The following is a 24,545-nucleotide window of genomic DNA, read 5'->3' as shown; positions in this document are numbered from 1 at the left end:
TGACACCACCCACGACTCTCTATGTCAAACCATTCAAAAGTTATGGCAAAGAAAAGTATTCTAGGGGGCGCTGTTGAACCGTTAGGCCACGCCCATTAATGCAAACCATGAAATATAAAATGTATCACCAGGCCTGGCTTGCATGCAAAATTTGGTGACTTTTGGAGAACTATCAAATATGGACCAATCACATGAAGGGGGGGCGCGCCTTTTGGCGTCTAGCGTCGCCACGGTAACACTTTTGAAAGAGAAAAGTAATGCGTGGTGTCGCAGGATGTAGACGCACATTTTGATGTATAACACACCTGGGTGCACGATACGGTTCGGGCTGAATTAACTCTCGAAGGAATGGCATAAATTTCGCCAAAATGACACAATTTATTCAAAATGGCCGACATCCTGTTCGGTTTTGGCCATGGCTCCAAGAGACTTTTCTTTAAGTTGTGCCATGATACAGGTGTGTAGCGATTTTCGTGCATGTACGTCAAACCGTATTGTGGGGCTTGAGGCACAAAGTTTTCCGGGGGGCGCTGTTGAGCCATTTTGCCACGCCCATTAATGCAAACCATGAAATATCAAATTTATCACCAGGCCTGGCTTGCATGCCAAATTTGGTGCCTTTTGGGGAACTATCAAATATGGACCAATCAGATGAAGGGGGGGTGCGCTTGTTGGCGTCTAGCGTCGCCACGGTAACACTTTCGAAAGAGAAAAGTAATGCGTGTAGTCGCAGGATGGAGACGCACATTTTGATGTATAACACATCTGGGTTCACGATACGGTTCGGGCTGAATTAACTCTCGAAGAATGGCATATATTGCTCCAAAATTACGCAATTAATTCAGAATGTTCAAAATGGCCGACTTCCTGTTCGGTTTCGGCCATGGCGCCAAGAGACTTTTCTTTTAGTTGCGACATGATACAGGAGTGTACCAATTTTCGTTCATGTACGTCAAACCGTATTATGGGGCTTGAGGTGCAAAGTTTTTTCTGTCTGAACCAACCAGATGAAGGGTGGGCGCGCTTTTTGGCGTCTAGCGTCGCCACGGTAACGCTTTTGAAAGAGAAAAGTAATGCGTGTGGTCGCAGGAGGGAGACGCACATTTTGATGTATAATACACCTGGGTGCACGTTACGGTTCGGGCTGAATTAACTGCCGAAGGAATGGCATAAATTGCGCCAAAGTGACACGATTAATTCAAAATGGCCGACTTCCTGTTCGGTTTCGGGCATGACGGCAAGAGACTTTTCTTTAAGTTGTCCCATGATACAGGTGTGTACCGATTTTCGTGCATGTACGTCAAACCGTATCGTGGGGCTTGAGGCACAAAGTTTTCAAGGGGGCGCTGTTGAGCCATTTTGCCACGCCCATTAATGCAAACCATTAAATATCAAATTTTTCGCCAGGCCTGACTTGGGTGCAAAATTTGGTGACTTTTTGGGCACGTTTAGGGGGGCAAAAAGGCCCTCCTTTTGTCAGAAGAATAAAGAAAGAAAGAAAGAAAGAAAGAAAGAAAGAAAAATTCCTACAGATACAATAGGGCCTTCGCACTGAAGGTGCTCGGGCCCTAATGATAGTAATAATACTTTGTCAAGACTTCAAAACCCATTTTCAGGTACTGTTGCATGTATTAATGGTATTTGCTGTTATTTATATACCGTATGCTACATGTCATGGAAGGGTTGATGTAGGAACCAATTGCAGGAGACCAAATAGGCAGAAGTTCAAAAAAATTAAATTGTGATTTATTAATCCAAAACAAACCGAAAGCATTGCTGAGCAGGATCTACCAAAAACACAAGCACTTGCCAAAAACCTGACAGGTCACGAGGGGGATAGAAACAGTACAGACCAGTACAGAGAAAGGGAAAGACGAGACAAGATATACACAGAAAGCTTGACGAGACACAGGTGCAAACAATCAGGGCAGAACAAGGGAATTCAAGACATCACTGACTACGTTTACATGCAGTCAAAATTCGGGATATTGCTAATATTCCGGTTACTGAAACATTCCGAATATTCCGTTTACATGGTAATTAATCATTTGGGATATCTGGATCAAACCAGCGACGCACGGAGAACATCATGACGCAATTACCGTCATTTCTGCTTCTTCTTCCTGTATCCAAATTCAAAACAAATGCTGCTTTGCGCAACTTTTCGCTCACCTTCTTGTAAATCTTCTATCCCGGTACTTTCTACCGTCTACAAATGCAGAAATGTTCATATCCTTCATTACATTTATGAAGTGATTAGTCTCCTCCTGGTCTTGGTTTCTCCGTGTTTATAAAAACTTCCTGGACTCAAAAGACCAAGATTCCTCGTGAACAGAGCATGAGCAGAAAACAAATTCATGTTCCGTTTGATGGGGATATTCTGTTTGGCGTTTACATGACCGAATATTCGGGTTTTAAAAGGAGTAACCCAGGGCTCATATTCAGGTTTTTAAAAACCCGAATATGAGCAAATTCGGGTTATTCAAAGGGGTTATTGGTGTTTACATGGCCGTATTATTGCTAATATTCGGGTCTTAAAAGGGTTATTCACTGCATGTAAACGCAGTCAATGACACTACATGTAGAATATATCAGCTGAGAAAGATATAACCATGTCAGTGACTTTTATCAGTTTGGGTCACAGCTAGGTCTAGTGTGGGGATGTCCTTCCACTTCGAGTGGGAATCTGAAGGTTTTCTTCAAATCTCTGCTTAGAGACCCGTCCCCATTGCAGGATGGTCGTCTCCATACAAGCAACACGAGGGTCTTTTGTGAAAGCTGTTTTTACGAGCTCTCACGATACTTACATCTCATATATATGTATGATCCATAAAAACGATAAATGCATGAGAAATATCACCTTGGCAACCTAAAAAATATAGTACTAAATAACACATGGTAATGTAATTGCAGCAAGCTTTCGCAGACCCGTAGTTTCAGCAATTTTATTCAATGTCACAAAATGTATTTCCATCCAGATTGACATGGATTTTTTGCCAGGGTCTAGTTTTGATGATGGGAGTGTCAGACCGCTACACATCCCAAAGGTTCTCCGTGTAGTTAAGGTTTGGACTGTGTTGTGGCTAATCCATCTGTGGAAATGGTGTATCATGTTTCCTCAACTATTCTATCACAATTTGAGCTTGATGAGTCCTGATAATGTCAGATTGGAGTATGTATGATGAAAGCATCTGATGGAAAAACCTGTCATTGAGTATGTTCAGGTGGTCAGCTGACCTCGTACTGGGGCCAGATAATGTTGCTGAACCAAGACCTGACAAACTGAAGCAAGTCCAGATCATAATTGTCAAGTCAAACTGTGAGTGTGTGTGGATGAAGGCGACACAGGTCATTAAGGGCATGTAAAGTGTATCACTTTGACCTGATGAATTATGAAATGGAGGTGATTATTGTGTGTTAGCCACAGGAGTATTGAATTGAATGCGTGTAAAGGGTAACTGCACTTTATTTGAATAGAATCCAGTTAATTAATACTAGTGCAATAAAGGTTAAAAGTAATTCATGCTAAAATACAGTTAATTGTTAAAATACAGCATTATAAATTATGAAGCAACAACAGATATTAAAGTAATGAAATTCATACTTTCCTGATACAATATTTAACAATTGACAGCAGTGGGTAACTTTATTTACACTTAATTTGTAGTTTAATTTGTAATTTAGGTCTGTGGGTTTCACTGTTGAAGTGTTTATTTATTTATTCTGGTATTTTGTATACTTATTTTCTGTTATAGTTATTTGCAACAGCATTTGCACTATGTACAGACTTTAAATACTTTTTCTTTTTGTGTCTCTTTGAAAGGTTTTTTACCAATGGCTAATGGCAAGCGGCTTGTTCTTGCATCTGAAAATAAAAGAAGGAAAAGGAAAAGCTGCCTGGTCATTTGAGTGAGATCCAGTTAAAACTCTGAGTAGACTCATGCCCTTTCAAGTGGGGTATCGGATGGAACACAGCTCAGAACTTGACAATAATACTATAAGAAATGAGATACTATGTATCATTGTGCTTTGCTTTCCATCACCGGTTGCAGCTTTCAGGTACATCACTGTTTTTTGTTGCTGCTGCCGATTGTCCTTCTTTGCCTCCGTAGACTCTCCCACTGCCTGACTTTTATTTATAAATCCATTTTGGGACGTCTCCCTACATATTTGTGCGTGCACACGTGTAGAAACGTCAGCCATTATGAACCTGCGCTCACAGAACTTTATTCAAATGCAGAACTGAACTGGGTAAAAAGGCGTTCAAGTTTTCTGCCCGTCAACCTGGACTGATGAGAGAAGGACTTGAAATTGGTTGATCTAGTATCCCTGGGTGAATTCAAATCAATTTTAAAAGACAGAGAAATTAGCTCTCTCGGTTCTTGTGACTGCCCCGTTGTGTAAATTTTACTATTGTTTCCCCGGAATGTGTGACTTATTGTCTGTGTTTGTATGTATTGTTGTATTGTTTTTATGCTGCCATTTTGGCCAGGTCACTCTTGGAAAAGAGGTTTTAATCTCAATTAGTTTTTTTTACCTGGTTAAATAAAGGATATACATGGCTGTCTCAGAAAATTAGAATATTGTTATAAAGTCCTTTATTTTCTGCAATGCAAAAATGTCATACATTCTGGATTCATTACAAATCAACTGAAATATTGCAAGCCTTTTATTATTTTAATATTGCTGATCATGGCTTACAGCTTAAAAAAACTATATATATATATAAAATACAGACTTGCATGGCAGGGAAAAGGCATCATCTAGCTTGATACCCTCATTACTCTGGAACATCTGAACCGTACAAACTTCTTCCACTGCCTCAGAGTACATTTTTTATGCTCCCTACAAAACTAAAGCTTTTTTCTGTGAATGAGAGTCACCGATAAGGGGTTTCCCCGAGACTACAAGCCTGTTTGCTGCCAATACTTTGAGTTCTCTTTCCTTTATTCTGCAGAAATGCTCTCAAGTTCACTGTTAAACATTATTGTGGGTTCTACTTTGAGTGGTTTTGATTACATTTAACTAACCTTTAAGAGACCTCTGGTCATGATCATTCAGGGTTTTCTTTTTCTTCTTTGAAGATGACAGTTCGCTGCTATCCTGGTTTTAATCCTGCGTGAGACAGTTCCTTCATCGAGGAGGTTACAATTGGATAAGCGTGTTCCCCTGATACTTTAAAGTCAAGTCTCCTGCATCAAAGATGTTCTCACTTGCACTTTGGCTTTAATGAATAAAATCACAATTTAATGACAGGAATAAGACCTAAAGCCAAGACAAGCAAAGATTCAGAGGCAGAATGAGGGCGAGAAAGACATTGAAACATTTGTTTCATCCATCATCATGAGGAAACAGATGACCTGGAGAGCTGACAAAGACAAGCATCATGTTTAGCCATATGTCTTAACTCCAACAAATTTCTTTCAAGTTTTAAAACTAATTTCAAAAACGAAACTATTTTAAAGCTAACTAAGCATCTGGACTACCCAGCACTTTTTTCTTTTTTCTTCCTTTTCTCTTTTTTTCTTCCTTTTTCCTTTCCTTTTTTGATCTCAACATTTCGACTTTTTTTTCGACATTTCGACTTTTTTCTCGAAATTGTACTTCAACATTAATCTCGACATTCTGACTTTTTTCTCAAAATTTTGACTTTTTTCTCGACATTTCGACTTTTTTCTCAACATTTAAACTTTTTTCTCAAAATTTTGACTTTTTTCTCGACATTTCGACTTTTTTTCAACATTTAAACTTTTTTCTCAAAATTTTGACTTTTTTCTCAACATTTTGACTTTTTTCTCGACATTTCGACTTTTTTTCAACATTTAAACTTTTTTCTCAAAATTTTGACTTTTTTCTCGACATTTCGACTTTTTTCTCAACATTTAAACTTTTTTCTCAAAATTTTGACTTTTTTCTCAAAATTTTGACTTTTTTCTCAAAATTTTGTCTTTTTTCTCAAAATGTTGTCTTTTTTCTCAACATTTCGACTTTTTTCTCGAGATTGTACTTCAACATTAATCTCGACATTCTGACTTTTTTCTCAAAATTTTGATTTTTTTCTCGACATTTCGACTTTTTTCTCAACATTTAAACTTTTTTCTCAAAATTTTGACTTTTTTCTCAACATTTTGACTTTTTTCTCAAGTGCATAATGAAAAAAAAATCTTCCCTCAGTTCTAACTAATATAGAAACATGCAGCATGTGTTGCCTTCATTCTAAGACTTATACAAGACTTTTCACTTTTTGCGGCTCCAGATATATTTGTTTTTTGTGTTTTTGGTCCAATATGGCTCTTTCAACGTTTTGGGTTTCAGACCCCTGGGCTAACCCGACCTCTAGCCGAGGGCTAGCTGGCCTTCAGCTAGCTACAATCCCAGCACAGCTTCATAAATTAACATGAGCTTTGCTAAGCTAAAAAAAAAAACTGCCAGGATCATTTGTTCTGCCAGCTTTTTGATTAATTGGATTAATTTGTGTTGTGCAGGAGCTGACAGAACACTGGAAAATTGTCTTCAAAACCATTCTTCAGACAAGCTCACAGATGATTTTTTTTACATTTATTTGGTCTGCTTACATATTAATGGTTAATACCACATTAGGCAAAACCTGAAAGTCACAGATGAATTGTCTAACTGTTTTCATGCAAAAGCAGAACAAGCACCCCTCCCTTCTTTTCAATCAAACCAATTTGACAAAAATGTTTAGCTGACTCCTTATGACCCTTTTTTTTAAATCCAGCACTCTTCCTGTCTCCTTATGTGAATGGTTCTGCTCAAACCTGGAAACACTTAGCCGTATCCTTTCTTTAAGACTTTATGGACGTTGATTTGACGGTGAGTTGGAGTAGGTGGGTGCAGATGACGGATGGATAGATGGATTTGGGATTTCATGTGTGTGTGTGTGATTAAGTAACTTTTTCCTCAGCACCGCAGTACCACAACACAATGATAGTTTCTTTTATCTTTTAGGGCATAGCCATCAAATGCAAACACATCTGCTTTGCACCAAAGCTGCAAATATTTGTGAATTTAGAACATTTTCCAGTTTTATCTCATCATTAGGATGATCAGTTTTGACCAAAAATACAGGACTGTCTCAGAAAATTAGAATATTGTGATAAAGTTCTTTATTTTCTATAATGCAATTTAAAAAAAAAAAAAAAATGTAATACATTCTGGATTCATTACAAATCAACTGAAATATTGCAAGCCTTTTATTATTTTAATATTGCTGATTATGGCTTACAGTTTAAGATTAAGATTCCCAGAATATTCTATTTTTTTGAGATAGGATATTTGAGTTTTCTTAAGCTGTTAAAATAATAAAAGGCTTGCAATATTTCAGTTGATTTGCAATGAATCCAGAATGTATGACATTTTTGCATTACAGAAAATAAGGGACTTTATAACAATATTCTAATTTTCTGAGACAGTCCTGTACAAGCCCAGTTAAAATAAGAGAATTACAATGGTTCATCAACTGAAAACAACATTTCAACATTTACTGAACAGGTGTAGGAGTAGGCTAATCACCTCAGTCGTAGTGATGCTCAATATCTCATAATTATGACCTAGTTCCTTGTAGGGCTGGGCGATATATCGAGATTTTAATATATATCGATATATTTTCAAACGCGATATGGTACGAGACAATATCGTTTATATCGATATAACTTTTTTTTTTTAATGATTTTGATATAGCTTATTTTGTGACAAATTGACTTGAATGTTTTATTTGAGATTTGCACAAATGTTTTGTTATTTGCACAACTGTCAACCTCAGTGGAAAAGTCTGCCTGTTACTGTCTACATTGTATTAATTGCACAGTGTATTTTAATTTAATTGTTATGCAGGAAAGGGATATTTGTTTTATTTTATTCAAGAAGCATTTTTATTCTATATATGCAGGCCGTTTATTTTTATACATTTTGATATTGTGCAGACCTCTGTTAATAAAGGAACCTGTGTGACATTTGGCACAAGGCTTTGTATTAAAACTGACGTTTTTTTAAGTGTTTGCCTCAGAAAAAAATGAAGCTAAGAGAGATGCTATGCTATAAAGCTCTGGGGGAAACCCCAATTAAGGCACAGAAAAAATATCGATATATATCGAGTATCGCCATTCAGCTAGAAAATATCGAGATATGACTTTTGGTCCATATCGCCCAGCCCTAGTTCCTTGTTGCCACTCACGTCCAGGAGAGTTTCTCTAGGTATATTGATAATGCCCTTCATAAATTGTTCTGGCCTGTCAGGCTCAGTATGAAGCTGAAGTGGAACAGCTGTAACGGACATGTGTTGAGCAGATCAGGCCAACTCTTCTTGCTTTGTAAGCAGACATGCAGGGCAACAGCCAGGTAGCTATAAAACTGTCTACTCCATGAAGCTGCGTGATTTGAGAATGCAACATCCTCGGTAGACGATGTTTCCAAACCAGTGTGAAGCAGGTATCATGGTTGTGTCTTCTGATTAAGAACAAGAGAAATGATGCTGAAGAAGAAAAGTAAGTATTTATCATAGCGTGTATTTAAGAACTGATCAAACCACCTGTGATTTCACGCATAGCTTTTTATGAACAGTGCTTTTGAAGTGTCTTTTTAGTCTCTCTACACAGGGCTAGTAGGGACTGATGCTGGCTGAAACACCCCACCTTAATTCAGTTACCATTAGATAGCTATTTCAGCTTGGCTGGCTAGCTCTTAGTCACAAGCTGCATGTAGCCAATCTGTATTTATTCATAAACCAAAGAATTATGACCTATAAATACCTGGGACTGCAGCTGGATGACAGACTGGACTGGACTGTTAACGCAGACCGCATCCGTCGTAAAGGACAGAGTTGTCTTTACTTCCTAAGACGAATGGGGTCCTGTAACATCTGCAAAACATGGCAGCTGATGTTTTACCAGTCTGTTGTATCTAGTGTTCTCGTTTATGCTGTGGTTTGTTGAGGGACAGGTGGGTAGAGTAGCCAAGAATTGTACTCAAGTAAAAGTACTGTTACTTCAGAATAATATGACTCAAGTAGAGTAAAAAGTAGTCATCCAAATAATTACTTGAGTGAAAGTAAAAAAGTACTTGGTGAAAAAACTACTCAAGTACTGAGTAACTGTTGAGTAACGTCTGATTTATTTATTTAACACAACCATTCAAACAGACAAAAGTACAAAATAATCATCTTCAGGCAAATTAAATCAATAAAATAAATTAAAATAATAAAAAATAAAAAATAGCTTAAATTAAAATAATCATAAAGTAAATTCAAGTTTTAATGAATAATAAAATAAATAAAATAACAGAATAAAAAAATAAATTAAGCACAAAATTTCAAGCCTTTGTACTTTTCTTTTTTAACCAGGCAGAACTAGAACAAACATGAACTCATAGAAACTCTGTGTGTGTTTGAGTCTGTGTAAATGTGACAAAACATGCAAAAACAAAAATTTTTCCCAAAGAATCACTCAGTGATGTCATGAGATTGACGCATACGCGGATAAAAGGGATAAAAGAAAAGTAACAGCTTCAGTTTCTTCTTCACAAATCTACTCAAGTAAAAGTAAAAAGTATAGTGATTCAAAACTACTCCTAAAAGTACAAAATTTCCCAAAACTTAGGTTACTCAAGTAAATGTAACGGAGTAAATGTAACTCATTACTACCCACCTCTGCACACAGAACTTTGCTCACCAGCGAAGCAGCTCAAGTTTAGCCACATAAACGTAAAGCACCCGGTCGCGAACGCAGCCACAGCTAACGTTAGCAGCAACCATGTTGCCACAGCAACGCTCTTCATCAAACTCGTGGAGAGAATTCCGCACATGCGAACGTCCGCGACCGAGAGACTGGCAAATGATCTTACCAGGTGGATATTAACGGCTAGGACTGCATCTGTTCAAGTCTGTTAAAAGAATAAATCAAGTACTTTATAAAGCCACTTCTTTTGTTCTTATATCTCAATGTTTTGATCTGCCACAATGATGTAATGAATTTAAAGGAAAACACCAGATCTTAATTAATTAATTGCTCAGTAACTAATAAATATATATATATATATATATATATATATATATATATATATATATATATATATATATATATATATATATATATATATATATATATATATATGGGTCAATGACGAATAAGGATTTTCAACAGGTCAATTTTAAAATAATAAAAAAAAGAATATCTATTGCAGTAGTTCAAACATTAAGAATGTTGTGTACACATAAATTCATATTAAAATTTTAAATTAAGTGATTTCAAAGTTTTTTGTCAAGATGAATTGGCACTAGCCTTAAAAAAGGTCATGTGGTGCAACCATGATTCATATTAAAATAAATTTCCTTAACATCTTCTTTTTTTTTTGTTTTCAGTATTATACAATTATACAAAAATGGTTGTTTTTTTAATGGTTGCGCCACATGATATTTCATAAAATGGACATCATCAGTCAAACTTTGTTTGTATATTATGATGGAAATATAAATACAAATGTGTTGCAATCTTACACACGACAAGACACTTTGGAAATCATGCCAGATAGGGCAGAAGATTGAACATTTAGAGTGATTTCAAAAAACGTTTTCAAAACAAGAGCCGACAAAACAGTTGGACGGTCGCAGCACATGACATTTTGACGCTTAAAACAACAACAAAATCCCAAATAACTAGTATTTTTTGTAAAATTCAAGTGAGTCCATATGTGGGACAAATATGTTTTTTTTATCCATTTAAAACTTTTTTGAATTGAAAAAAAAAATTGTTTTTCAGAAAATATAGGCGTCACGTCATTGACCGATAAAAATATATATGTGTGTGTGTGTGTGTGTGTGTGTATGTATATATATATACCGGTATGTATGTATATATATATATATATATATATATATATATATATATATAAATAAATAAAACCTTGAACAATTTTATTGAACAAAGCAATAGTTTTGTTTTAGTTTCACACAAAAAAATCATCTTCCATGATAAGAAATGCACTATATGTAACTTTTACCTAATGTATAATCCACTCTCCCATCTGGATTAACTCCAAAAACTCTTTGCCTCATAAACACATTTGCTGACAACTTGGCTGATTTCATGCGTCCAAAGGGAATCCTCAGTATTAACCACCACTCCCCAGAAAGTGTGAGGGGTGTTGCAGGTCGGGGGCAGGGCTGGTGCTGCTGCCTGTTCCTCGGCCTCTGGCAGCCGCGCGTTGAGATTACTCATCCAGAGTTGTCACCTTTGGCACATCTCCCCTTTTACTAGCGTGACTTCATACGCATGGAAATTAAACCCAGCAACTGTATCGGCGGCAACCAATTAAAGCCACAAATGTTTTGACCCAAACAGAATTATGTAGGGAATATTGGAGAAGTTTTTACAACCCAGTTTGTATGAAGTCATGTCTCCTCAAAGGAGGATATACCTGCTTTTTATTCTAATTTGAGAGCATCTGCGTCTTTATGAACATCGAAATAGACTCCATCACTCGCTTTATGTTGCTCTTATCCTGGTTTTATCTTAATTCGGCATATCTGACAATTTACTCCTGCTTTTCCTGACCAAGTCAATCATGTTAATGCAAAATATTTTCAAGTACACAGCTCAGCACTTTATTTAATGGCACGGTGTAGGCTTGTAAAATTAGCTGAAGCCAGCTGGCTCATGGTTTTACACCAGAGCCTCAATGCTTCAGCAGTTTAAATGCTTTTCTTATGCTTTTACAGCTCAGAGCCGAAAAGAAATTACTGCACCTTAGGTGAAAATAATTAGCACACAGGAGTTACAAACACTTCTTCCTCACGCTCCGTGTCTCGCGAAGACTCAGAGTTTGAAAAAATGTATTTTCATGATGTCATAACCCTTGATCGTCTGTTGGCTGCGATGTGGATCGGAGTGTCTAAATATATTCTAGCGTTGGATAGATAGCAATAAAATGATTTTATTTTCTTATAAAGTAGCTAGTTTAGTCATTGGCCCAAACTCGTGCTCTTGCAAAGGCAGATGCCTCAACTCCCTCGTGTCCTTTATTAGGGCCCGAGCACTGACAGTGCAAGGACCCTATTGTATCTGTAGGAATTGTTCTCATTTTTATTTTTCTCGTTTTTATTTTTCCGACGAAAGGAGGGCCTTTTTGCCCCACTAAACGTGCCCCAAAAGTCACCAAATTTTGCACGCAAGTCAGGCCTGGTGAAAACTGTGATATTTAATGGTTTGCATTAATGGGCGTGGCCTCACGGCTCAACAGTGCCCCCTAGAAAACTTTGTGCCTCAAGCCCCACAATACGGTTTGATGTACATGCACGAAAATCGGTACACACCTGTATCATGTCGCAACTTAAAGAAAAGTCTCTTGGCGCCATGGCCGAAACCGAACAGGAAGTCGGCCATTTTGAACATTTAGAATTAATCGTGTAAATTTGGCGCAATTTATGCCATTTTTCGGCCGTTTCTTCGCCCGAACCGTAATGTGCACCAATGTGTCTTATACACCAAAATGCGCGTCTCAACTTTGCGACGATGGGCATTACTTTTCTCAGTCAAAAGCGTTACCGTGGCGACGATAGACGGCAAAAAGCGCGCCCCCCTTTATCTGATTGGTCCATATTTGATAGTTCCTACTTTCTGCCATAACTTTTGAATGGTTTGACATAGAGCAGTGTTTCTCAATCCTGGTCCTCGTGGGCCCCTGTCCTGCATGTTTTAGATGTTTCCCTGCACACCTGATTCTAATTAATGGTCCTAATTAGCTTGTCACCAAGGTCTGCACAACTCTGTTGATGACACAGGTACTTGTATCACGGTGTGCTGAAGCAGGGTAGCATCTAAAACATCTAAAACATGCAGGACAGGGAGCCATGAGGACCAGGATTGAGAAACACTGACATAGAGAGTCGTGGGTGGTGTCATCAGACTCAGTTTTGAGTCCTTGACCATAATTGGTGCAAATTAGCCCCGTCCCTTCTTCTGATTGGTCCATATTTGATAGTTTCTACTTTCTGCCATAACTTTTGAATGGTTTGACATAAAGAGTCAATGGTGTCATCGGACTTAGTATTGAGTCCTTGACGTTCATTGGTGAAAATTGCACGCGCAAGAGCCCGTTCATCGCTGCTTGCAGCTTTATTTTTATATTTTTACTGGAGGAACTGTGTGAAGTATTGATCAAAAAAGCACTGATGCTGGAATGTCATCAGCTGTTGTTTTATCCACGTTGTTACATTAAGAATACCATAAACTCAAGAGAAATCACAGTTTGAAGAGCTTATCAAAAACAAAAGTGACGATTAAATATTGTTTATTATGTTTCATAGTGTTGGTTTTGGCTTGACTCTGCTGACTGAGTTTGCCCAAGAATCACTTTTGCTTTTTATAAGCCTGGTATTCAATGTGATGGACTGTATTTTAATGTCATTTTAGGACGCGCTTTAGTTCAAAGATTAAACACCCCTTAAGTGCTAACATCGGTTAATGAGTGGAGTCCCGTACTAAAGGGGAAAACTGTTAAACTGACTGATGTGACCAGATACTCTCCAGGCTTCATAACCTGGACGACACGGTAGAATGTGCGAAGCCCAGAGTTTCTACCAAGCCTCGACAGTTTGGTCTGCTTGAAATTGCTGCTGTTTTGAAATTTCATCCCGAGACTTGTCAAATGGACTGATTTGACGTGGAAAGCTAGTGTCCATATTTTCTGATTCTTATTAGAGGTGAATTTTGCAATTTGTGAGGCAGTTTACTTTCTTTTTTTATTTGGTTGAACTTTCTGAAAGTCCTGAGCGGAATTTTCTACTGTGGATGCAAATCAGCAAACTGGGCTGATTTCATGCGTCCATGAACATTTTTCGTTGCTCAGTACTAGGGGTGTAACAATATATCGTGCCCCAAAATTTTGCGATAGAAAAACGTCACGATACGTGTCGTGGAGGTGACAAAATGTATCGGGATATTGGGTTATTAATATTAATTAATGGTGTTGACTAGTGACGACCGCGCCTCGACCCGTGGACCAAAATCTTCCTCCGCTCAGAAGAAACTAGTCCCGTTTTGAGCTCTGAACTTTTACTTATGTAAGTCTGGTGTAGAGTTAAGCCTTACCTTATTAAATTAAACCTTTTTGGGGTGGTGAGTAGGATAAACACGGGGACAACTTCTGCGTTCCAGTGTACTTTAATGTCCCTCAACAGTAGGGATGGGCGGTATGGACTAAAAAATGTATCACGATAATTTCTGGCATTTATCCCGATAATGATAAAAATGACGATAAAAAAAATACCAATTCAACTCCACCTTTGTAACTATAAATCTATCTCACTCTCAGATCCGCCATGTTTGTTACACAAAAACGTCATCAACGGGAATTTATCTTTCTTTCAGGCTCATTTCTTTCTTTCTTTCTTTCTGGCTCATTCATTCATTTCTTTCTTTCTTTCTTTCTTTCTTTCTTTCTTTCTTTCTTTCTTTCTTTCTTTCTTTCTTTCTTTCTTTCTTTCTTTCTTTCTTTCTTTCTTTCTTTCTTTCTTTCTTTCTTTCTTTCTTCCTTCCTTCTTCCCTTCCTTCCTTCTTCCCTTCCTTCCTTCTTTCCTTCACGTACGTTGTGCGTGGATTTAACACAGAACCATAAATCAGCTTTACACCAAAACGTCATCAACTGGAATTTATCGTTTTTACCGCGAGATGACAAATTCTTACCGTGGGGAATTTTTTTGACGGTATATTATGAACGGTAAAATATCACCCATTCCTACTCAACAGTGTAGGATTTTAGAACATCAACACAGCACCTAGTGCCGTACTGTGGCGTATCACTCCGCCCAATCTAAAACAGACTAATCACTACAGATAAACTGACTAGTGTCATTATAGTCCCTGATTTACATCACAATATAAAGAATATATTTATAAAATAATGAACCCTGAATTACCAAAATAACCTTCTTAACAAAAATAAATCACCTCTTACACTTATAAGGTGAGCATGAATCAGTCTTTTTATGATGTAAAATTGTATGTATTTATTTACTTTTATTCATTTATTTAATTCTAGTTATTACATTTCTGGAAAAGAAAAAAGTTAAATTATACATGAGAGAAACTATTCAGTTTGTGGCAAAATATTTGTACTTGTATGAAACTGAAGATGCATAATGCAAACCTGACATTTACTTTTAGTTCAGTTTGTGGAAAATGGTTGGCCTGCCTTTCTCTTTAAAACTTAAACAGTTATAAAGCATTACAAACTGTAACAATAGGGCAAACGCACAGTATTGTTTTGTATTTTGTGTCTTTCAAATAAAAGACCATTTTTTCCAGTCATATGTTCCTCATTCAAGGTTGTTAAAAAAATACTGCTATAATATCGTATCGTTATCGTGACCTCAATATCGTGTATCGTACCGTATCGTGAGATTAGTGTATCGTTACACCCCTACTCAATACATTTCTGCAATAGTTGCCTTAGCTGCTGTGTTGGCGGGTCCAACGTGACAATGGGTGAAGCTGGCAGAGCTTTTGTAAAATTATCCACCGGGCCAGTAGAAGTGACTTATATAGTGTTTGTGGATGAGCGAGGGAGCAGCTGTTCACTGTCTAAACTCTAAACACAAGCTGGAGATTGAACAGTCCTGACCAGACGAAGGTCTCTGATGCCGTTAGACCTAAAGCAGCAACTGAACAAAGCAGACAGTCTGGATAACAAAGTCTTTTGCAGAGACGAGACTCAAGCAGAGAGGTTTTATCAAAATGCACTGATGAAAACAAAACACTGAATATCAGCACAAAGTATCCCTGCCAAGCACGGAGATGGAGGAGTGATGATACGGGATTGCCTTTTAGCCAAAGTACCTTGGCACTTTGAAGATATTTACTCAACCGTGAACTCATCTGCATACCAAAGTACTGTAGAGACAAATGACTATGCTGTCGTCCAACAGCTAAATATTGGCCGGTACTGGGTGATGAAACAGAATAACAATCCCACAGACACTCACAAATCTGCAACATTTGGCTGAAAAAGAGAAGTATAAAGTGTTTCTAATGGACCTGTCAAAATCCAGACTTCAATCTTATTGATCACCTTTTATTTCTGTGTAAGAAATAATGTCCCCATTAATTGAATCATGTTTCTATTTAACAATAAAAAAAGAATATTATGTAATATTTCACGTGTTCTTTTTCATCTAGGTTTCATTTTAAGACACAGTAAATATTATCATGTTCAGTTACATAAAACCTAATTCTTCACTTCACTAAGTGGATCCATGTTACAAAACAGCTGAAACAAAAGACAATCAACTTCACGGCAATGATTTTAAACAGGTTTTTTTTTGTCTCACTTGTACTTGTTAATACATAACGGCCAGTGCAGCATAAATATTTGGACGTTACTTAATTGTGCAATAAAATCACGTGAAAAATGTTGAAAATAAAATCAAAGACAAGCCTTAAAAAAAAACCAGAACTTAATTTCATCTTCCATTCGGACCCTTATTAATCATAAACAGTTTTGCCGTCTCTGCTAGCATTTAACAAGTTCAGCCCAATTTATCTGCAGAAGGGTGACTGCTTTTGCAGAAAATTACAAGAAAGACAAAAACAAAAAGAATAGTTAACCTGCAGATGCAAACATTAAGCCGAGCACCAGAACCAAAAAATAAAAAAACAAGCTTAAGCAACAAAAACAAACCAGTCCACAGTCCAGTTTCTGTATTTATAAAAAAAAAAAAGGAGGAAAAAAATAAGCAATTACATGCAGCATTCATCTGAGAAAAACAGGGAGGAGTTGAGGGAAAATGGGGAGAAAATGGAGGGTAACATAACCATAGCAATTAGTATGAAACACATCTGTAGCTTTTCTAATGACCGGCTTCAACATAATTGCCCTGTGCATTGTGTTTTTTGTTTCATTTTTTTTTTTTACTGCCCACAGCCTGCCAAGCTGCAACTGTCCAGCAGTTTAATAACCTCTACTTATTCTATACACACGTAATTTGAAAATAACACCATTAAAAAGCTGCGTCGGTGGCCTCAGATTCAGGATCTGCATTAAGTGAGCACTAACGTCTCTTTAGCTCCATTCATCGGCTCATTGTTGCTCTGCTGTCTTTGATCAAACGTCACGAAGCAATTACGCGTCAGGCCAAGCCGCCAGTGTAACGTAATAACGTACGGTGCAGAGCGTTCTGTAAATAAACAAATTTAATACATGACCACACATAGGAAACAAAAAATCTTTTTTTTCCCCCCGTCTGCAAAATATCAAGATAATGATGTTTTTTGTTTAGTTTCTGTAACAAACAAACCATTATTTGCCTTTTTCTTTTCCCTGAATAACGTCTTATGTTCTCTGCAGAACTTTAACTGCTTTTAAAAAAACTGCTGTACAAATAAAGTTTATCAATATTATTATTTCTTACGAATTACCAGGGGAGTAATTAGCGTATCGCTGTGTTTGCGTATCGTGTGTGTTTCTCTAGGTCATTTAACCTAAATATACTCATTAGCCCTCTGCTGTATTTATGGACATTTTGTCATCGCACCCTTCGTTCACAAGGGACTTGTGCGATAGAGTTCAGGACAAGTGGCCGGGAATCTGAAACCCGAGTCTCCTTCGTTATTCCATCTCAGTCGACACGTAGCCATGTGTGGTGAGTTTACCTAACCCCCCCTTTGTGAAACTGGCCAAATATGGGGGAAAGGTAGCAGGGACTAGGGATGGGCGGTATGGACTAAAACATTTATCAAGATAATTTCTGGCATTTATCCCGATAATGATAAAAAAAATACCAATTCAACTCCACCTTTGTAACTATAAATCTATCACCACATTCAGTCTTTGGAGCCAAAACACTGCTCTAAAAGAATAGTAAATGCTACTAAACGTCATCAATGGGAATTTGTCTTTCTTTCTTTCTTTCTTTCTTTCTTTCTTTCTTTCTTTCTTTCTTTCTTTCTTTCTTTCTTTCTTTCTTTCTTTCTTTTTAATTTCTTTCTTTTTAATTTCTTTCTTTTTAATTTCTTTCTTTCTAATTTCTTTCTTTCTTTCTTTCTTTCTAATTTCTTTCTTTCTTTCTTTCTTTCTTTCTAATTTCTTTCTAATTTCTGTCTTTCTTTCTAATTTCTTTCTTTCTTTCTTTCAGGCTCATTTCTTTCTTTCTTTCTTTCTTTCTTTCTTTCAAGCTCATTTCTTTCTTTCTTTCTTTCTTTCTTTCTTTCTTTCTTTCTTTCATTCTTTCAGGTTCATATCTATCTTTCTTTCTTCTTTCAGGCTCATTTCTTTCTTTCTTTCTTTCTTTCTTTCTTTCTTTCTTTCCCTCTTTCTTTCTTGCTTTCTTTCCTTCTTTCTTTCTTTCCTTCTTACCTTCTTTCTTTCTTTCAGGCTCATTTCTTTCTTTCTTTCTTTCTTTTTTTCTGGCTCATTTCCTTCTTTCTTTCTTTCTTTCCTTCTTTCTTTCTTTCTTTCTTTCTTTCTAATTTCTTTCTAATTTCTGTCTTTCTTTCTAATTTCTTTCTTTCTTTCTTTCTTTCAGGCTCATTTCTTTCTTTCTTTCTTTCTTTCTTTCAAGCTCATTTCTTTCTTTCTTTCTTTCTTTCTTTCTTTCTTTCTTTCTTTCAGGTTCATATCTATCTTTCTTTCTTCTTTCAGGCTCATTTCTTTCTTTCTTTCTTTCTTTCTTTCTTTCTTTCTTTCCCTCTTTCTTTCTTGCTTTCTTTCCTTCTTTCTTTCTTTCCTTCTTACCTTCTTTCTTTCTTTCAGGCTCATTTCTTTCTTTCTTTCTTTCTTTTTTTCTGGCTCATTTCCTTCTTTCTTTCTTTCCTTCTTTCTTTCTTTCTTTCTGGTTCATTTCTTTCTTTCCTTCTTTCTTTCTTTCTTTCTTTCTTTCTTTCTTTCTTTCTTTCTTTCTTTCTTTCTTTCTGGCTCATTTCTTTCTTTCTTTCTTTCCTTCTTTCCTTCTTTCTTTCTTTCTTTCCTTCTTTCCTTCTTTCTTTCTTTCTTTCCTTCTTTCCTTCTTTCCTTCTTTCTTTCTTTCTTTCTTTCCTTCTTTCCTTCTTTCTTTCTTTCTTTCTGGTTCATTTCTTTCTTTCTTTCTTTCTTTCTTTCTTTCTTTCTTTCTTTCTTTCTTTCTTTCTTTCTTTCTTTCTTTCTTTCTTTCTTTCCTTCTTTCTTTCTTTCTTTCTTTCTGGCTCATTTCTTTCTTTCTTGCTTTCTTTCTTTCTTTCCTTCTTTCTTTCTTTCTGGCTCATTTCTTTCTTTCTTGCTTTCTTTCTTTCTTTCCTTCTTTCTTTCTTTCTGGCTCATTTCTTTCTTTCTTTCTTTCTTTCTTTCTTTCTTTCTTTCTTTCTTTCGGTGGTGGAGGTGTGTCTGAAGAGGGAAGAGAGTGTTTGCAGTTTTCGTTAGTTTTTTCCTTTCTTAATGTTCTTTTTTGGTTCTTTTTTGGATCATAATTGTTTGTTAATTTAGTGTATTGTTTGACTTTAGTTTATTGTTAGTTTTAAGTGTTTATTCCGTGCCTCGTGGCCGGGATGGCGTCCTCCGGGACGCCGCCGGTGTCCCTGAGACACGGGGTGCGGCTGGTGGCGCAGCCCAGCTCCAGCGTGGAGCAGGTGCTGTTGGCCGTGGGAGAGCAGGTCGGGCACGGGAACATAGTCTACGCTTCCCGCATGAACAAGGCGGTGGTGGTGTTCTTTAAGGACCCTAAATATGTTACTGAAATCATCGAGAGCGGATTAACTCTGAATTACGAGTTCATTCAGGTGTCCCCGCTGGCAGTGCCGTCCACGCGGATCACCGTGTCTGGCGTTCCTCCGTTCATCCCCAACGACGCGCTGGAGCGGGAACTGAAACGCTTCGGTAAGTTTGCGAGCGGGTTTCGGTCGGTCGGACTGGGGTGCAAGGATGACAAACTCAGGCATGTTCAGTCCCTGCGGAGACAGGTGCTGATGTTTCTGGACTCTCCGACTCAGACTCTGGACGTGTCTTTCAGGGTAAGACATGAGGACGGTTTTTATATGATTTATGCCAGTTCTGGGGCCTTGAAGTGTTTCGAGTGCGGGGAAGGGGGACACAAGCGTGTTGCGTGCCCGAACAGACCACACACGGTGAGACCCGGGGCTGACGGGGCCGGGGCCGCTCCCTCTGTGAGCGGCGGAGCGGCCGGCGCCGCTCCGCCTGTCGGCGGGGGGGCCGGGGCGGCCCCGCCTGTCGGCGGTGCGGCCGGGGCCGCTCCGTCCGTGAGCGGGGAGGCCGGGATCGGCGGGGCCGCCGGGGCCGGTCCCTCTGTGAGCGGCGGGGCCGGGACCGCGGCTGAGGGAGAGGAACCAGGAGCGGCGGGGAAGGAAGAGGAGCGGAGTGGAGGACAGGTAACAGGACAGGTGAGGGCTGGTGTGGTGCAGATGGAGGGTGATGTGGCAGGACAGGTAATGGTCGAGCAGGTGGAGCCTGCAGGGCAGGTAGAGAATGGGGGAATACAGGTGGAGGCTGCAGGACTAGAGACTGGTGCAGGTCAGGTGATGGTTGAACAGGTGGAGACTGGTGCAGGACTAGAGGCTGCAGAGACGGAGAAGAAGCTGCAGTCTGTTTCTGGGCAGCAGGAAGCTCCAGGTACCAGTCAGGTGACTGACATGGAAACAGACGGGGAGGCTGATTCTGACAGTGCTTCTGTCACAGACAGCATATCCAGCTCTCAAAGTGCAAATTTGTATTCCTTGAAGGAGGTGAACGACTTCTTAGACGACTCTTTTGGCAGGTCAGTGGAAGTGAGCGATTACTTCCCTGATATTGAAAAGTTTATTCGGACGGTGAGCACTCTCCAGAAGGTTGTGGGAACAGACCTGCTGGATGAAAAGAAACGGTATCGTTTGAAAAAACACGTGACTGCTGTGAAGAAAAAAGGTCGGACTAGTAAGAGGTTGAAAAAAATGAGTTTTTTAGGTAGTTTTAAAAATGAAGATCCAACACTGGGTGTTTTTTCCATGCTGTCCTTTTGTTTTATGTTTCTGTCTTTCCTTTCTTATCATGCATAATTTAAAAGTTGCTTCCCTAAACATCAACGGGGGTAGGACTGCACAGAAAAGAGCTTTGGTGGCGGAGGTGATTAAGCAGAAGAAGCTAGATGTTGTTTTTCTGCAGGAAACACATAGCGATAGCCTGAATGAGACAGACTGGGGAATATGGTGGGAGGGTCAGTATGTTCTCAGCCACGGCTCAAACCTCAGTGCTGGAGTTGCTGTCCTATTCTCCCCCTCTCTACATGCTACCGTCATATCCAGCACAGAGATAGTGGCAGGTAGAGTCCTGATGGTGAAGGTGGAGGTATTAGATTTTACTTTCACCTTTATCAATATTTATTTGCCTAATCAAGGCCCTGAACAGTTATCTGTGCTTCAGGCTTTAAAAGACGAGTTAGGCAGCAGTGTACAGGGGGAGTGGGTTATCCTGGGGGGGGACTGGAACTGTTGCACAGATGGGATTTTAGACAGGATAGGACAGGAGCCTCATCCTCAGTCATCCTCGTTTTTATCACAAGTGACCAAAGGGGCTGACTTAGTGGATGTGTGGAGGAGGAACAACCCTGCAGCTAAGCAGTACACCTGGATGAGGATGGTAGATGGGAATGTCAGTGCGGCCAGGTTGGACAGGCTGTACATGTCTGCCGCTTTTATCAACCGGACAGCAAACTGTCAGATACACCCTGTTGCTTTTACAGACCATCATTTGGTAGTTTTAGATCTGGTTTTATCTCCTGCTGGCAAAGCTAGTTCTTTCTGGCATTTTAATGTTAAACTTTTAAATGATTTTACTTTTTGTGAGAATTTTAAACTGTTTTGGGAAAATTGGAGGTTGAAAAAAGAGCTTTTTCCCTCACTGAGTAAGTGGTGGGAAGTGGGTAAAGCTCAAATAAGAGTGTTTTGTCAGCAATATACCTCTTACTCGACTACAGCTGTTAAGAGAACAATCGAGCAGCTAGAAATAGAGATCAGGGAGTTAGAGGGTGTATCTGCTGAGAGTGTGGACCAGTTGCTCCTGAAAAAACAACAGCTGAACTCGTTTCTGCAAGAGAAAGCCAAAGGAGCTCTGGTCCGAGCCCGCTTCACCACTTTGAGGGACATAGATGCACCCACTGCTTTCTTCTTCAATCTGGAGAGGTCTGTGGGTCGAGGAAAACAGATGATCTGTCTTCGTCTGCCGGATGGACGGGTCACATCAGAACCCGCTGAGATGAGAAGGCATGCAGTGTCCTTCTACAAGGATTTGTTTAAGGCAGAAGAATGCAGTAAGGACGCTGCTGCTGAGCTTCTTCAAGGTCTTCCTCAGCTGAGTGAAGCAGAGCGTGATACGCTGGGCCTGGACATCACGCTGGAGGAGCTCACCTCTGCAGTGACACAGATGGCCTCTGGGAAGGCTCCGGGTTTGGACGGCCTACCTGCTGACTTTTTTAAACATTTTTGGGACTTTTTTGGACACGACCTTTTAGATGTTTTTAAAGAATGCTTTGTTGAGGGGACTCTTCCAGCTTCCTGTAGGCGGGCAGTGATTTCACTGCTGCCGAAAAAAGGAGATCTGACCTCACTGACGAATTGGAGACCCGTGGCCCTTTTATGCACAGATTATAAGTTATTATCCAAGGTTTTAGCAAATAGACTGAAGGTTTTTATGGAATTATTTATTGGTACTGATCAGTCTTATTGTGTCCCTGACAGATCAATGTTGGACAATCTGTTTTTAATGAGAGATATTTTTGATGTTTGTAACCTGTATGATGTCAACATTGGTATTGTGTCCATTGACCAGCAGAAGGCATTTGATCGTGTCGATCACTCCTTTCTTTTTGCCACACTGCAGGCCTTTGGTGTTGGGGAGCACTTTTTGTCTTGGGTGAAAGTACTGTATAATGGTGCATGTTGTGTTGTGAAGGTGGGGGGAGGGCTGAGCGGTCCTGTTCCAGTGGGAAGGGGGATCAGACAGGGCTGCCCCATCTCAGGGCAACTGTATAGCATTGCCATTGAGCCTCTTCTTCACAGGCTTAGAGGCCGACTGAGGGGCCTGTGCCTGCCGGAGCTCACTCAAAGTCCCCCTGTAGTGGTATCGGCCTATGCCGATGATGTTAATGTTTTCGTCCAGGATCAGGGGGACGTTAATGAATTAAGAATGAGCCTGGCTTTATATGAGAAGGCTGCATCAGCCAGAGTCAACTGGGGCAAAAGTGAGGCCTGTTTGGTAGGGCGGTGGGCTGCAGGCAACGTACCCAATCTTCCAGGTAACCTCAGGTGGGGAAGCAGGGGTCTTAAGGTCCTGGGGGTTTATCTAGGGAGTGAGGACATGGTTGCACAGAACTGGGAGGGAGTGCTCGGGAAAGTGCAAGCCAGGTTGTCTAAATGGACATGGTTGCTACCCCAGCTGTCCTACAGGGGAAGGGCTCTGATAGTCAACAACTTAGTTGCCTCTTCTCTGTGGCACCGGCTCGCAGTGTTGACACCTCCGCTGGACCTTTTGAAACGACTGCAGCGTCTCCTGGTGGATTTCTTTTGGTCTGGTCATCACTGGGTGAGAGCATCGGTCCTGTATCTCCCTGTGGCAGAGGGGGGGCAGGGCCTTGTGGACGTCGTTGCAAGAACTGCTGCCTTCAGGCTTCAGGCGGCTCAGCGGCTTCTCTATGGATGTTCTCCCTGCTGGTTGGCTGCGGCTCAGCTGCTGCTTTGGAAAGCCGGGGGCCTGGGCTACGACAAGCAGCTTTTCTTGCTGAAGTTCCCTGCGTTCAGGCTTGATGGACTCACACCGTTCTACTCCTCAGTCATGGATGCTTGGAGGACTCTGAGGTTCACTAGACCACTGGACCCCAGGCCTGGGATGTGGCTGTTTGAGGAGCCGCTGTTTGGCAGTGAGCTTCTGTCTGACGCCCCTTTCTCTTCAGCCACCCTGAGAGATGCATTCGCTAAGGCCGGAATTGTGAAGCTGGGCCATCTCTCGAGGACTTCAGTGGGGAAGCTGGCAGAAGTAACGGGCATAAGGTCAACCAGGGTGTTGCAGAAGCTGGTGGACGAGGTGTGGCAGTCGCTAGCAGCACCCTTCCGTGATTTTGCCACCAATAAAGACCTGGCCGACCAGTGGAGTGACGGGCATGTTTACGTCTTCCCTTCCCTGAGTGTGAGTCCTGCAGTGGGGGAGTGGAGAGAGGAAGACGGTCTCCTCCTGTCCATGAAGACTCCAGCACTGGGACTTTTCATCTCCTGTCAAGGGAAGCAGCTGTACTCCAGCTGCGTGAAGGTGCTGAACCTCGAAATGCTGACGGGAGTTCGGGAGTCGAGGTGGACAGAGTTGTTTGGCTCAGACGTTTCCCCTAACGGCAGTTGGCGGCTCCTGTATAAGCCTCCGGTTGAAAAACGGATGGCTGACATCCAATGGAGGATTGTACACGGAGCACTAGCCACAAACAGATACAGAGCTCACTTTGACCCGAGCACTGGGGAGGGCTGTCCTTTCTGTCCAGAGACAGAGACATTAGAACATCTGGTGGTGTCCTGTCCCCGCCTGGCTGCTCTGTT

This window comes from Cololabis saira, chromosome 7 (genome assembly GCF_033807715.1).
Source record: "Cololabis saira isolate AMF1-May2022 chromosome 7, fColSai1.1, whole genome shotgun sequence".
NCBI lineage: Eukaryota > Metazoa > Chordata > Actinopteri > Beloniformes > Belonidae > Cololabis > Cololabis saira.
This window is presented reverse-complemented; position numbering follows the sequence as displayed.